General features: G+C 38.9%; 1 long non-coding RNA gene across 1 annotated transcript in view; it reads left to right on the top strand.

The window, feature by feature from the left end:
* Positions 1-16,160, top strand: part of LOC142602121 (uncharacterized) — a 94,062-nt gene that overhangs the window by 28,579 nt on the left and 49,323 nt on the right. Inside the window, exon 2 of the long non-coding RNA XR_012835829.1 lies at positions 2,681-2,728. This is a non-coding gene — a long non-coding RNA (uncharacterized LOC142602121). The remainder of the gene's footprint in view (positions 1-2,680; positions 2,729-16,160) is intronic.

Below are 16,160 nucleotides of genomic sequence, written 5' to 3'. Positions count from 1 at the left end.
GTCTTCTAGGGCCTAAGCCCCCTCAGTTCTTGTGGAAGCTAACAAGAGGTGAGAGCACTCACATTTTTATAGGGCCTGGCTTTTGCTCGTTCTTTGCTCAGCCCCCATTCGCTTTATAACATGAGTCATACTCTTAAGAGTATTCTTATAACACCTTTGCTTCTCACCCCAACCCCCCTTTCTAGGTTGTCAGGTAAAAACTAGAAGATAAATTAACTTTGTCTTCAGTATCCAGTCAGTAAATCTTTAAAGTCAAAGTAATATAAAGACAGCTCTAGGGAGATATTCTGTTTTCTAGGTATCTAATCCTAATTTTTCCTTGAGGGCTAAAAACACTGAAGTCCTAGCAAAATGTGTTTCCTTTCTTGCCTTTGTACTCTGTTAAAAGCCTTCTGGGGGCAGGAGGAATCATGAAGACCTGAGAAATGGAGGTGGTTGACACATTTGATTTAGTTTGTGATTAGTGACTTAGTGGACATGGGGAGTTACAGCAGCAAGGAACATGGTTTCAGACCACATAGCGACTAGTTCTCAAAAGCTAGATTTTTTTTTTTTAGATGGATATCTCTAAAAGGCAGAAGAAAGATGAGGTGATAGTAAGATGTTAAACATGCTTCAAACTCCTTTCTGCCTCATATTTAAGTTTTACTTTGCTTTTACTTCAAACTATAGTTTCAGAGTAAGAACAGCATATGCAAAATACTTATTTTTTATTTCATCTGAATATATACAACTCTGGAATGTTATTCACTGTGTTCTTCATTCTTGCTGCCTTTTGGGGGGTGGGGGGGGGAAGGTTTTGTTATCCTAATATCTTTTTTCTTTCTATCTAATCCTATGTAACCCCCATATAAAATTAGCCATCTGGTTTTTTTAACTCTTCATTTAATTTCTCATAAGTCTAATTAAACTTGCCAAATGAACCTACAGTATTACAGAGGTTTTTCTTGGAGTGACACTGTGAGACAAATTAAACTAGGCATGGATCTACTTGCTTTTGTCTATGGACAAAACAAGTGCTCTAAGCCAAATACTGCCTCTGAAGCATGCTGTGATCTCCAAGCTGGTTGGGAGAGATGTTAGAGTGGAGGTTCTCCCTTCTCTCTGGTGAGTGTTCTTGCTCTCGGAGCACTTAGGGGGAAAAAAACAGGTCATGGTTCTCGGTCTCTTACTACTGAGTGAGGTATTCTTTCACTCTAAACAGCATGTTATGCTTTACGCTGTCTGTTGATAGTCTTCTCTTGTAAAATTCTGTTTTGTGGGGTTGGTTGGTTTGTTTGTTTTCTTTGTTTTGGGGTGTGTTTTTGTTTGTAGGGGGTGGGGAGTGTTTGATTTGGTTTGGTTTGGTTTTGTCTAGAACAGGATTAGCATCATAGGTTATCTTGAAATCCACATATAGGTTTGGAGTTAGTTTGCCTTATTTCTTATATCAGAAATCTGAAACAGAAAAGGTATCACTTTCCTTTATTTCCCTTTTTCCCCTTCCCTTCCTTTTTTTCCTTTTTTGCACCTCTCCCCCCTTTTATTTTTCTTTACAGCAGGGTAAGAAATTATTGTTATCTTACTTTATAGTTACTTAAAGTGTTGCAGGACCAAATTTCTCTTGGTGCACCAACTGTAATTAAATCGAAGCTCCTTCCCTGTTTTTTGATGCCTCATCTACAAAGGAAGTGATGGTACTGTAAAGGCACAAGCTAGAATTAAACTCTTATTAATGGAAGGCAAAACTAATGTTAGGCACAGAATCCAGAAAACAGGCACCAAGCTTGTAGGCTGGTAACCATGGCCCATCGCATCAATACATTGTGTTGTACGAATGCGTAGTCCAGAGACCAAGTAGTGCCTGCAAAGAAAGCTGGTGGAAGTAGGAATGCTAATAGACTCTTTTTATATTTTATATTAGGTCTGATTGAAATACAAGTTTTCTTCTTTATAAGTTATGCTTCATAATGCTTTAGCCTAGTTTAGGACAAAATAAAGCTATCAAATACAGAAGAATAAAAAGAGGTAATCATAGAAGAGAATCTAAAGCAGCAGTTAACTTTTCAACTCTAAAGCAGAATTTACAAGAGGATAGAGAGTTAGACTTGTTTAGTTACCTTTAAGGTAACAAAATTAGGGGAAAAGCTGTTTTCCATATTTGTATTAATAGAGATTTATATTAGTGATTAGATGATGAAAGATAGGCTCCTCCCAAAGGTAGCATGCAACTGCTGTTAACCTCATGTTCGTGTAAGGTTCACGCTCACTGATGCAGGATGATTTTTGTTTCTTTCTGATTTAATATCTAGACCTTGAATAAGATTTATTCCTTGTAAGCTGGCTAGCTGTAAATCCTGAGATGTTAAGCAGAACTAATAAAACATCAGTATTAAGATTCCTTTCTTAAGGCTATTAATGTTATCCAGCAAGTACATTGGTTTTGTATTGAATTATTTTACCTCTTGTATTACATGGTTCAGTATTTTAACACCAGTCCTTTGAGACGATTGATTTCTCTAAAGCAAATTCCTTTAATTTTTGTTTTCCAGTTTATATACACAAGTCAGCAATATAGAAATCCACTGTAAGAATGTCATATAGCTTCTATTTTCTCCTTTTAGATTATGGTAAATTTTGGTCATCAAATGATAGATGCTTTTTTATTGTTTTCTTAGAGTGTTCTCTCTCTCATTTTTAGAGTCTGAAAACAAGCACTTAAGGTATGAGGGCAACCTTGAGCAAAGTGGTAAGAACAAGTTTATTTATATTTAGTAACACTTTTTCTTACTAACATTGTTCTACCTTGTAAAAATCCATTGTAAATACTTCATGTATATGAACTAATCTTTCCAAAATGAAACACTATAATTGTAAATCTATTTCTTCAGTGCCAAGAGGGAACCTAAAGTAGAGGAGAAAAATTTCAGCAGAGTTTATTCAGAGGCTGAAGAAAACCACTATCAAACTATGATTGCATTTAAAATGAAAGGATAATTCTGTTGTCCTAATCAGTCTCAGGTAGTATGCTGTCTTTGGCAAAGGAAAACAATGAACATACTTTTCACTTAGGCTAATGTAACTGAGAATTTTTTCCATTAATTGTCCCTTAGTTTGAGAAATAATTTACATTAGTCATAAGAGTTATAAATGTTTTGCCCATCATTTGGTAAGTGATTTATCTTGGATTTTGGTAGAGTAAAACACATTTAACCCCTGAAGGTTAAACTGAATCTTTCAAGAGAAATTGCATTAAGACAAAATAGGAAGAGAATTGAAGATTGTGTCTCAATTGTGTCCTGTGACTTTGGAACTTGTCCTGGTTTTAGTCTGGGATAGCGTTAATTTTCTTCCTAGGAGCTGGTATAGTGCTGTGTTTTGGATTTAAGATGAGAATAATGTTGCTAACACACTGATGATATTTGTTGTTGCCAACCAGTAAAGGACTTTTCAGCTTCTCAGACTGGCCTGCCAATGAGAAGATGGAGGGTGCCCAAGGGGAGGCTGGGAGGGGACAGCTGACCCAAACTGGCCAATGGAATATTCCATACCATATGATGTCATGCTCAGTATATAACTGGGGGAGTTGGCGGGGAGGTGGGATGGCTTTGGAAATAGCTGAGCATTGCCTCTGGGTGGTGAGCGGTTGTGCTGTGCATCACTTGTTTTGTATATTCCTTTATTACTACTATTATTATTATTATCATCATCATCTTCTTCCTTTTCTGTCCTATTAAACTGTCTTTATCTCAACCCAGGAGTTTTACTTTTTTTCCTTTTCAATTCTCTCCCCCATCCCACTGGGGATGAGGGCAGTGAGCAAATGGCTGTGTGGTTGTTTTACCTGCCAGCTGGGTTAAACCACGACAGAACTGAAGTCCTATCTTTTTCCTTTTGAGTTGCCTGCTGCACTGCAATGAAAACAGGACAAGGAGCGTAACTTTGGCTGATCCTTGACTGGCTTAGCTAGCTTGGATGTAGGGGCCCAGGGGCTATCTGAACTCATAGAATCATGGAATCATGGAATGGTTTGAGTTGGAAAGGACTTCAAAGATCATCTAGTTCCAACCCCCCTGCTGCGGTCAGAGACACCCTCCACTAGACCACATTGCCCAAAGCCTCATCCAGCCTGGTCTTAAACACTTCCAGGGATGGGGCCTCCACAGCCTCTCTGGGCAACCTGTTCCAGTGCCTCACCACTCTAACAGTAAAGAATTTCTTTCTAACATCTAATCTAAATCAACCCTCCTTCAGCTTAAACCCGTTACCCCTTGTCCTGTCACTACACTCCCTGATAAACAGTCCCTCACCATCTTTCCTGTAGGCCCCTTTGGGTACCGGAAAGCCACAATTAGATCTCCCTGGAGCCGCCTTTTCTCCAGGCTGAACAACCTCAACTCTCTCAGCCTGTCCTCACAGGAGAGGTGCTCCAGCCCTCTGATCAGCTTCGTGGCCTCCTCTGGACTCGCTCCAACAGCTCCATGTCTCTCCTGTACTGGGGCCTGCAGAGCTGGACGCAGTACTCCAGGTGGGGTCTCACAAGAGCAGAGTAGAGGGGCAGGGTCACGTCCCTCGACCTGCTGGTTCATGAGGTTCACACAGGCCCACCTCTGTAGCCTGTCAAGGTCCCTGTGGATGGCATCCCTTCCCTCCAGCGTGTTGTCGGCAAACTTGCTGAGGGTGCACTCGATCCCACTGTCCATGTCGCCGACAAAGATGTTGAACAGTGCTGGTCCCAGTAACGACCCCTGAGGAACACCACTTGTCACTGAGCTCCGCTTGGACATTGAGCCGTTGACCACAACTCTTTGAGTGCGACCATCCAGCCAATTCCTTATCCACAGAGTGGTCCATCCATCAGATCCATGTCTCTCCAATTTAGAGACAAGGATGTCGTGCGGGACAGTGTCAAATGCCTTGCACAAGTCCAGGTAGATGAGGTCAGTTGCCCTTCCCTTGTCCACCGAGGTTGTAACCCCATCATAGAAGGCCACCAAATTTGTCAGGCACGATTTGCCCTTAGTGAAGCCGTGTTGGCTGTCACCAATCACCTCCTTATCTTCCATGTGTCTGAGCATAGTCTCCAGGAGGGTCTGCTCCATAATCTTGCCAGGCATGGAGGTGAGACTGACCGGCCTGTAGTTCCCTGGGTCTTCCTTTTTTCCCTTCTTAAAAATGGGGGTTGTGTTCTCCCTTTTCCAGTTGGTGGGAATTTTGTCGGATTGCCAGGACTTCTCAAATATGATGGTGAGTGGCCTGGCCACTTCATCCGCCAGTTCCCTCAAGACCCGTGGATGCAACTCATCAGGTCCCACGGACTTCTGCACCTTCAGGTTCCTTAGATATTCTCGAACTCCTGGCAGCAGGGAACACACTGCTGCCCTGTGGTGTATGCAGCTGTAATTCCTCCCCAGGGAGTACAATGGACACCCCAGGTCTCGCTTTTAATGGCATTGGGAACCTTCCATGTACACAGCGTATGTAGTCAGTAGTAGGTCATTCAGCAAGATGGCACTATGATGCACACAGTAAAAAGTCAGCAGCAAACTGTGATTTTTTTTTTAAACAGGGTAGCGTCTTCTAAACAGCAAAGAACGATTAATTTTTTTCTTAGTTCTCTCCTCCAGTAGAGTTAGATGAACTTGGGGAATGCTCGGATTTGTGCAGGGAGGCAAATCTGTTCTACAGTGATTACTCTGGAGTAATCAAAATCCTGTGTGTGATAGCCAACCTCTCCCAAGGTAATCAGATGGAGATAAATTAAAAAAAAAACTATAAAAATCAATATTTTTTAAATACTTTGTCTATAAGCAAACTTGATAATAGTGAATAGTGTGGTTTAAAACAATTGTTTTGGCAGAAGTGAGGAGGCAGAACTGTTTGCAGGGATAAAAATGAGATTGTGAAGATAGGAGACCTGAAAATTCATGAACTAGTTTAGTTTTTGAAGCCATGTATAGTGGGATTGTCTTCCACGTACAAGTCATCAAATAAAGCCCAAGAGTCCTGTTCTCTCAGTATACTTCTGTCTTGCATATGACTTCTGGTTTGTGTGTTGAGCCTTAAATTTCTCAAAGCTTCAGCTGTCTGGTTAGTGAAGGAGTTTATAGATGGCTGTAAAAGGGGGTTAGGCACTTAATTTAAGTGTCTAAATGGAACAGTTAGGTCCTTGAAAACTCTTTTTGTAGCAGTTGCTGCTAATGTACTAAGCAAATACCTTCTAGAGAGGCCTGAGTGCCTTTCCCTCAACCCCAAACCCTGTTCGTGCTACGTCTGCATATGCATATGGCTTCCCGTGTAGCTCAGTGTCTGAGTCTGGGTGCAATTCCCAGACTAATATTTCTTTCACCTATTTCTGTCTCAGTCTGGAAGTGGCGATGGCCCATGTCTGCTGGCTGACTGGCTGTTTACTGCAGTCACCTGGCATATGAAGATCAAAGGGGTTTTTATTTTGCTATATGAATGCAACTTTTTCAATATTATCAGAAAAATGTAGCTCAGTATAATTCCTTGAAAAGTCCATATATCACTTTAAAGCTTGATTTCATAGTGCTTTCTAGTACTAAGCAGAGGGCGTTATAGACAGCACTTTTTTTCTCTCTCACATGTATTTTGATTACTATTTACAACAGATGAGAACTTTGGTTTTTAATGAAGTGAATGACATTTATTAACTACCCCATGACTAGTTCAAAATAAATCAGCAAACTCCAAACAAAATAAAAATAATTAATCTACAGAGATGGTTATCTTCTGTGAATCATCTAATGCCACCTACCTCAGACTGGCGTTTCAGGAACCATTAGTGAGGATTTTTCACTTTGTGGCATGGCACAGTGATGGCAGATATGTCCAATTAGAGCTTTTCCCAGTAGGCAAGGTATTCTAATTATTTTTAAGGAATAGAAAAGGGGTGTCTGGTAAAGAATCATAGGAAAGAACTCTTGACTTTCTCCTTTGCCTGTACATGCCATACTGCACATACAGAAATATAGTTCATAACTGTGATCTTTAAGAAAACACTGAAGGAAAACATACATCTATCATAGCCTGATTAAATTTTATTCTGAAGTATGAAAAAAAAGCTTCTATTTACAAATAGAAGAAAAAAATCTATATTAAAAACATCAGTTTCATATTTAAAAACAATTTCTTTTGAGATGTACAAAGAATGCGTAATTCAGAGATTGTTAAAGTTCTTAATTTAGATCGATACTTTTTATTATGCTTGACTTCAGCATATGTGAAGATTAGTATTTATTGGATATGAATATTTATTGGGTGTAACTTAACTTTTTTATATATTTCAACAGTAAAATATAAGTTTATTAATAATGTTTCACTTAGTGCGGTTGCTTTTCTTTGAAGACAAGATTGTCTCTAAGAAGACTGAGTTCTGAAATGTAATGTCACAGTGCAAGGAGTTTGACCAAAACCTGGTTTTCAAGAGGCCATATCATCTATCTGTTAGCTGGTTGTAATTGCTGTCACCTGAAAATTTTCTACTTCCTCTCAGTCTAAGTGAGACAATAGTTTAGAAATGTATTTGGGTATCAGGATCAACAATTAAATGATTTGGTTTAAAGGGATCTTTTAAGGGGTTGCTTTGGCAAGATCATTTTTAATCACAATGTATTATTTAGTCCAGTAACTTGCAACCCCGCTCCTTTAACAGTTGTGTTAGCTGAGGAGAAGGGATAAAAGGAGCAGCTAACTATCATGGCAAGGACTCCTTAAGATGGCTTTGTTGCCACAATCCAAGTCTATGTAACTTTGGACATAAAAAGGTATGCAAAATTCCATAGAGGCTGTGAAGCTCCTGCCAGACTGCACATGCAACTGTACGTAAAAGTAGAAACAGAATCAGCTTATAAGTCATGAACTTGCACTTCATGTTCAAATACAATTTTTTACATGATTGCTTTCTGCGCTTTGGTGGAGTTGTCCCACTAGAAAGGAGCCCAAATTGTTTCCTCTGTGATTTTCCAAAGAATGTGTTACAACCTGTGTGTTCCTGCTACCTCCTTTCCCCATTGCCTGCATCTGAGCTTTCCCTCTCTCCACCCCTCTTTGTTTTGTGTTTGTTTGTGCATTTGTTTTGTTGTTGTTTTGGGGGTTTTTAGACTAGCTGGCAAGAGAGGGAGAAAATCAAAGATGAGGTAGGAGGAAGAAAAGGAAAGAGCCAGAATAGAAGAAAGTAAAAAATTGATACGAGTGTGATGAAACCAAGGTAGAGTAGAGAGACTTTTCACCATAGATTTCTGTGAGTCAGTTCAGGCTGAGACTGAATGACTGTTGCCTTGCTTTTAGGAGGCAAAAGTAATGAAAAATGACTTTTTCATTTAAAAAGGTGATCAGCACAGCACTCTGTTGCTAATTATGTTTCCCCTGTAGTCCGTATGTAAAGTACCAGCTTGCTTGAGGTTTGGATATGACTAAAAAATTCTGAGACCCGTGTTGAATCAACAAGTTATCCTGACTTTTAGAGTTTTGCTTACTAAGAATGAAAACAAAAAAGAAGGAAAACAATTTAAATTGCTCAATTTTGTCCTTGTACATGGTTGTTTCTTCATATAAAAGCTGAAAAAGAATAAGTTAGTAGAGCTTCTTCCCCAAGCCCAAGAATAATCTGAAAAGAGATATTGGGATTAGGTTCTACAAATATGTTGCTTTTGCCAGCTGAAAATACTTTGAAGTGAAGCATTCACCTAACCCTTTGTAGACACCGCATGCGTGTGCATGCCCCCACCCACCCTTTTTTCTGCATTGGAGAATCCCTTAAAATGTTTTCCATTGCTTAGGCAATTGTATAAACAGAAAAAATCACCTCTGAATTATGCCAGCACCACTTGCAGGTGGCGAGTGATTTCCTTTGCATCACTTGGAGTGGGTTTGTTCATTCACTCCATTTTTCCTTCACTTATTCAAGTGTCTTTATTGACCCACGAGTTTTTGCTCACTTTTGCTCTTCCAGTTGCCTTCCCTCTTCTGCTGGGGGGGAAGTGAGCGAGCAGCTGGTGGGTGCCTAATTGCTGGCTGGACCCAACCTACTACAATCATGAAGCTTGAATTTACTCTAACTTCCATCTTACAGACTGGGAATTAAAAATAGACCATTTAGAAGAAATGTTCTTGAAACTATTGAAAGCTATAACTGAAAGAATTTTCCTATACTTGTACTTTGTATCAAAATCTGGTTTATTTCAAGGTAAAGCATGAATGATTAATTCTTAAGAGAAACTTACATCCTTTATAAAACTTTACTGAATCTTTATGGTTTTGCTCTATTTAACACATACCAAATATCTACAAGAGTGAACGCTGGCAGCTCTGACCGGGGGGGGGGGGGGGGGGGGGGGGGGGGGGGGGGGGGGGGGGGAGGGGGGGGGGGGGGGGGGAAGGGGGGGGGGAGGGGAAAAATCATGACGCAGTCACTATGTCATTCTATGATCATATTTTGGCTTCAAGACATTTTCCATGGTTTGTTCACTTTCAGATCTTAAAATTCTTCCCACACCTCAGAAATACATTTTAAGGTAATGTTGCATGTTCAGGATTCATTTCCAGCTTGAGAGAAAGGTGCAAGCAACTGCTGAAGTTTTGGCAACTGATACGGAGAGGCTTGCTATGGTAGAAACTACAGGCTGAAATCTAGTCAGATTCTTGGAAATGGGATAAATTCAATATGGTTGAAACTTGTACTTTTTCAGTAAGAGGGAAAAGGATACTATAACTGTTACTGTAAAAGCTAGTAGTATGATTCAGAACTAGAAAATATGGCTCCAGCTCTGTGTGATAAATTTACCACCAGCTCCATCAGAAGGTATAAGAAAGAACTCTAGGAACATTATTTTGTACGTGTGTTTTTGAGAAATATAGGAAAAGGGAAAAAGGAAACTAGGTTCAAATAAAAACAGTCTTATTTTGAGATTTCTGCAATAGTTTTGTAGAACTGGCTGAGCCTGGAAAAAGATACCAGTGAACAAGATTCCTATTAGCTTTAAAGTAGATTTTTTAACGCATTTTTATTCAATTTCCTAGCTTATGAGCAAGAAATACTCAGCACTGAAATCAGCAGAGGAATATTTGATGCAATATAAGATACAGAGAACTATATCCTTCCCTTAGTTTATTCCCTGCTATGAGTTGTATACTGATTCATACCATCTCAGGGTCTGACTCTGACTTCACTATGATCACTCGTTCCCCTAGTACAGTACACAGAAACAACACTGAAGGGAAAAATAATCTCCCTGAGTTCATAGGACACCATGAAACACAACATGCATTGGAGAGTACCTGGGATAGTGTTTTGCCTCCTGTACCTGCTCTACTGGTAAATCTATTTAAACCTGTGCTGAAAATTGGAGGCAGAGAGTGGGCTGGGACATATCCAGGAAGGAGAGAAGAGGGAGTGGTTGTTTTGAAATTCTTCTCACCTGGCAGAACCTTTCTTACACCACAATAAATTAAACCTTGGCTCCCTACAGTGAGGTTGGGAAAGAGGATCAGAGACTTGTGAACAACTTTGCCACCTTCTCTCTTTGCTCTGTGTAGCCTGGCAGCAGAAAGTTCAGTCTTTAATGCCAAGTCTGTCGCTGAAAGTTGAAAAGGTCTGAGTACTGGCATGCATGTCTATTGGTTTTGATAAATTTCCTTCTTCCACTTCACTTCCCCTATGCATGAAGAAAAGATTATAATGATGATTCCATGAAGTTAGAGGTCACTGTAGGCATTCCCCATGAGGAACAGAAAAAGGGAAAAGGTTTTATACTGTATTGACATTGCAACTTATACCGTATTGACGTTGCATCAGGTTCATTCAGCAGGTTCAACAGACAGCAGTTGCATGTTACCTAAGCAGAGGACTGGAACAATCAGAAAGTTCACAGTGTTTTCCTTTACCTGCTCTTTTAGGCTCATTGCAGACAAGACCAACTGCCCTTGTACTCTATTCTCTCATTTTAAAAGTAGTCTTTACACAATAGGAACATGAAACTTTTAGAAATCTGTTTCAATATGGTAAGAATTTGAAGCAATAAAGAATTCAAAAATGAAACCTGGAACACTGTAACAAATAGTGAATCCTTTACAATCAATTTGCAATGAAATTTGGGAGTATATTGGCCTAGTTTTTATTAGGGATCAAAATAAATATTTATTTTTTTAATGAGAAATTTAGAAATTGAGCTAAGTCCAAGTAAGGAAATGGTAAAGTACAATAGAGGCTATTTAGAATTTTTTTTATTAGCTTATGAATGTTCGTTTTCATTTTGGCTTGGCAGAAGGGAGAATTCTGCACTTGCCTCTTACATACTTACGATATTCAGACAGACTAGTTCTCAGGTTTAATAACATAGATTCTTCCAAAGGAACTGCATCTCAGGAGACGAATTCCTTTGTTATATATGGAAGAAGCCATGTTCCTTTTCTCTGGAAAATGTCTAGCATTATATGTCATACCAGAAGAGAAAGAGCAATTTCAGTTCCATCTAATTTGGGGATATTGTTTCAGTGATGATCAAGTGGGTCGAACTCACTGGGTTTTATCTACGCTTCAGAAATCTGACGTTTCTTTCTTCTTGACTGTTCAGTATGCCTGCTGCCTCATGGCTTGATCCTCAGAACATTTCCTCATGTGTTTCCTAGGTCTCAGTATATTATTTTTCACAAAGGTAAAAAATGGTCTTGTTCACTTTGTAAAATTGTGCAAATCAGAGCAATGTTTGAATTGATATTCTAGGTGCCTAAATTGATGATTTTGGAGACATAGTGTGTAATGCAAGTGTCCAAAATACAAGCTAAGCATAATTTACTGGCTGGCCAGAGAGGCTAAAGGGCTAGCTTTCTACCACAAATATCTGCTGGGATGCCTAAAGTCCACGTGCCAGGAAGTATCACTATTTCAACTGAGCCAACCATTGTGCAGGCCTATTTCCTATTAAAGATTTATGATTTGATTTCCACAGAATCACATTTTTTAAGTCTCCAAAGGTTCCTGAACATGTTTGATATGCACCAGAAAATTGAGTTCAGTGTTCAAGTTTGGCTACCTTTTCTCAGAAATTCAGACAAGAGGGCTAATACTATCCTGTTTTGAAGGAGAGCTTAGAAAGCCTAAATTCAGTTTCCTCGTTGCCCTGGGATAATACAAGCGTGATACTTATTTTTTATTTTTTACTTTCCTGCAGATTGTTCTTGCTAGCTGGCAGCTGAATTGCCCCAGTTGGGTAATTCTTCATCATCATGTTGAACCTGTACTACTTGCAGAAATTAGTATGAGAGTTATGGGGCAAAGAGGAACACAACTAGAAGAAAACTTAAGCTTGGAGACCAAGCAGTCATTTCAGTTTTTCTGCAGTCCTGTTCCCCAGTGTTAGTGGCTGTGTTGTGGTCTGTGCTATACAGCCCAGCCAAAGGTGACAAAAGGGCTCGGGTGGTAACAGAGGATTTCTCATTCCATAGGGCTGGAACGGTTCCATGCAGAGACCTCCCCAGCAGGAGCCAGGGACATTCCTTATCCCTTCCACCAGCATTCAGCTTATGCCTGAGGGAAATCGGAGTGGTGCAGTCATTGGGGATACCAATCTGTGATGTGATCGCATAGATCAGAATCCTGAGCACAGCACGTTTCCCAACTGGTGCATAGCATGTTAGGATAATTCAAGAGTGCTGAAGGTGGGGAAGTTTGTCATGACCATAGAGTAATGGTGAAAAACAGAGGAAAAAGGTGTGTTTTCTAGTAAAAGAAAAATAACATGGGTTAAAAAGCACAGTCCCAAGATAGTGAGAGAGTTGTGTGCATAGATTCTGGATATTTTAAAACAACTGCACAAAGTTCAGTGCTATAGGGCATATCATTAATTAACTCTCTAAAATTACCTCCCCGGTTTGTATATTACATTATTCTTTCTTTTGATGGTTGACTATCATTATATACAAGGTCATGAAAGTGCTATATTAAGTTCCATAGTAACAACAGGCTCTCTGGAAATTCTATATTTGCAAACTAAAAGAATTGCAAGTTATAAAGGTATAATTTATTATTACAAATTAACCATTAATTTGCTACAACTTTGATAATTTTACAACAACATTATTTTCTGGTTAATTTTAGATTTGATCTTTGTAATCTTAGGGAGACAACTGCAAATTTTGTATAGAAACCATGATATAGAACATAGCCTGGCTTTTTTGCTTTTCAATCTCAGCTGGCCTACAAACTGTTTGAGATTTGCATGCAAAACTACCTCTTTACCAGTGTCTCCTAGAAATTGAACAGCATGCATATTTTTGAAGGGCCTTACTCTAATCTCACATAAAATCACTGTAAATCACTTGTGATTCAGTGAGCTTCTTCACTGTCATGCATACAAAAAGAAAGTCCCTGGTGTACTGAGATAGCCACCTGTCATGCTGAATAGCTTTGTTTCACTCTTTCCACCACCAACCCCCCTTTAGTTCTATTTAATCCCTTTGTTTCTCTTTAAAATTTCAAATACCTTATTTTTTAAAAGAGAAGGAACTTTTTTTCTGTGTACAATACCTAGCAAAATAATATCTGCATTTCCTGGCCTAGGTACAGGGAGAGTAAGAATAAAAAAATCATGGTTTAATACCATAAAAATAATCTATACTAATAGTCATTGAATTATTTGTAGGTTTTTTAAATGAAATCCAGGTCAAAACAGTTCCTAGTCTTACCTTGTTATGTTGGAGAACAGCTGCTTGTGTTTCCTGCATAACACACCTGTACATGCATAGAAGCAGCTATTGGGAAAACATGTTCTTTAAAATGACCAAATATGAACTCTGCAGAAAAAGAAAATTTTAAAAAAAAATCAAGAAAAAAAAAAATCACTTTCATTGCCTCTAAGGTCTTTATGAAATATTGTGCACAAAGATTATTAATCTGATGTCGGTAGCAGGTAAAGCCTTGGGGTCATTCTAATTGACCAAGGACAGCTTTCATGTTAGAGATTTTAAAATATGAAGTTCATTAATGTTTGCCTTCAGAGTCTGTGTATGAGACACCATAGACGCTAATGTGGAAGCACAGGGAGGATGAATATGTTCGCACATTCTTGCCTTTGGCTACAATCTAACAGTCTTGTTTCTCTCAATACACCAATATAACAATATGCAGTCATAGTGAGGTCACTGGAACAGAATTCTCCTATGACTGTTATTAGCAGAATAGGAATTATGACCCATTGCTTTTAAATCCTGGACTTTTTCAAGATTTGAGTTAGATTTAATCATTAGTTTAGTCTTGTAGATTGTAATAATCCTTTTCCTCTATTCAGTTTGGCAATGATATTCAGCACACTGTGAAGGTTATGAATAGAAGTTGAGGTTTCAGGAGAGTTCAGCATCATTTTGTTACAGAATCAGGGCATTCCCTTATGAATTAGTAGGAATGGAGTAACAAACTCATGCATATTATGCTGTCAGTTCCACACAAAACATTCTGGAGGAGGTAGCACAATTCTGTGGTGCTACTGTGTTGGTGGTTGGTTGGTTTGTTTCTTTTACTGTACTAAGAAACACTACTTACTCTCTTATTCAGAGCATGTATAAGAAAATATCTCTCTTCTGGATGCAGATAGAAGCTAGGGATTTCAGGTAGGTCACAGTCCTGTGCAAGTGGAAAGGGAGAGAACACTGACTTTCCAGACTGTCAGGCAGAGAGTTGAGCCAGACAGACGTCAATCTCAACACTTACTTCGTTTTCTGAAAATAAAAGGGGTGCAGAGGTGTGTATTAACAGATCTTCATACTTTCTTTTGCCTTGTCTCTCAGTTTCTGTGATAATGAAAAGCTCTGTGAAACTGTTTTGATTTTGGCAGACTGTGAGCCATATTCCTTATTTGTTCTCCAGTCCTTCTACTTAGCACAAGAGGTTCTATTACTCCTGTGTGTGAAGAGGAGAGGTCATGTTTGCTCCTTAAAGTCATTGGCAAAGAATAACAGAATAGATTGGAGAAGTTAGAGAGAGTGGAAGAAGAATGGAGTGTACCAGAACCATGTTATTTCTGGTTTTTAAATGAGAAGTAAATGCATCAGACGTCCCGCCAGTGTAGAGTGATGATATAGATCCCAGGGGAAAAAACATGAAGCCAGGCTTTTTTCTCTGTAGAAGGACATACGCCTATGAAAAATGAGGACCAGAAGCTCTTCAAAGTAGTTCATATGGTCAAAAACTGCTTAAACTTTATCTTTGGCTTCTATTTGACATTAGTGACAATGCTGCATGTTCCTTTCACGATCTTGTTATTCAGCCAGTCCAGCTGACTCATGCATTCATTAACCTCTCTGAAGGAACTGTTGCTATAGGCATGGCTGCCTCCCATCTGCAGGGTGAGAGAAAAAGAGATTCCCCATCGTAAGATTAGGGCTGAAACCAAATGACAGAAAGGGATCAGCTTCAGCAATTTAACTGGGGATGCACTTTGGGTAATTCAGGCAGAACTCTCTGGTATGTTAAAACAGGTCTCTCAAACTTTGGATCCTACCCGTCATGAAACCTCAGCTAAACTGGGGCAGACAGCTTTCTTGAAATAAGAAATGGTTAACATATTCAACTGAATTTACTTGGGAGATTGTAGAAGCTTGTCAAATCCTGGCTTCTCTTCACAAGTTCAATTCTAAATAAATATGTGCTGTATAACATAAGATGCATAACTGAAGACAAGGTATTTCCATTGTAATTTTACTCAAAACTTGTGAAGTTTTAAGAATCAAAATTGATAACGGAAATGGTTATCTTTTTCTTCCCCCCCCCCCCCCCCCCCCCCCCAGTCCTCCCTTTTAAGAATAACATTATGGCTAAAAATTCATTATATTTACTGATACTTTAGGTTTTTAAAACTCAGATAGAATCTTTTTCATTTTTAGAAAATCTCTGGAGAAAAGGGAAAGAACAAATTAGACTAAACAAAAGTTGGAAAAGAGAATATATTTAACATTGTGTATTGGTTAAAATAACAGGAAAAAATAGTAACTAATAATGTTCTGAATTGAAAACTAGCTCTGAGTCTCATTAAAACCTTAACTGCTTTAGGCTTTCCCTTCTCTCACCTGCCACCCACTGATGACCTATGAGTCACCAACTATTCCAGCTTCATCTGAAATCTTTATTAAATTATTTTAAACCCTAAAGCCCTGTGTGATAAGAAAAA

The sequence above is a fragment of the Balearica regulorum genome, chromosome 5, assembly GCF_011004875.1.
Source record: "Balearica regulorum gibbericeps isolate bBalReg1 chromosome 5, bBalReg1.pri, whole genome shotgun sequence".
Lineage (NCBI taxonomy): Eukaryota > Metazoa > Chordata > Aves > Gruiformes > Gruidae > Balearica > Balearica regulorum.
This window is presented reverse-complemented; position numbering and strand designations above follow the sequence as displayed.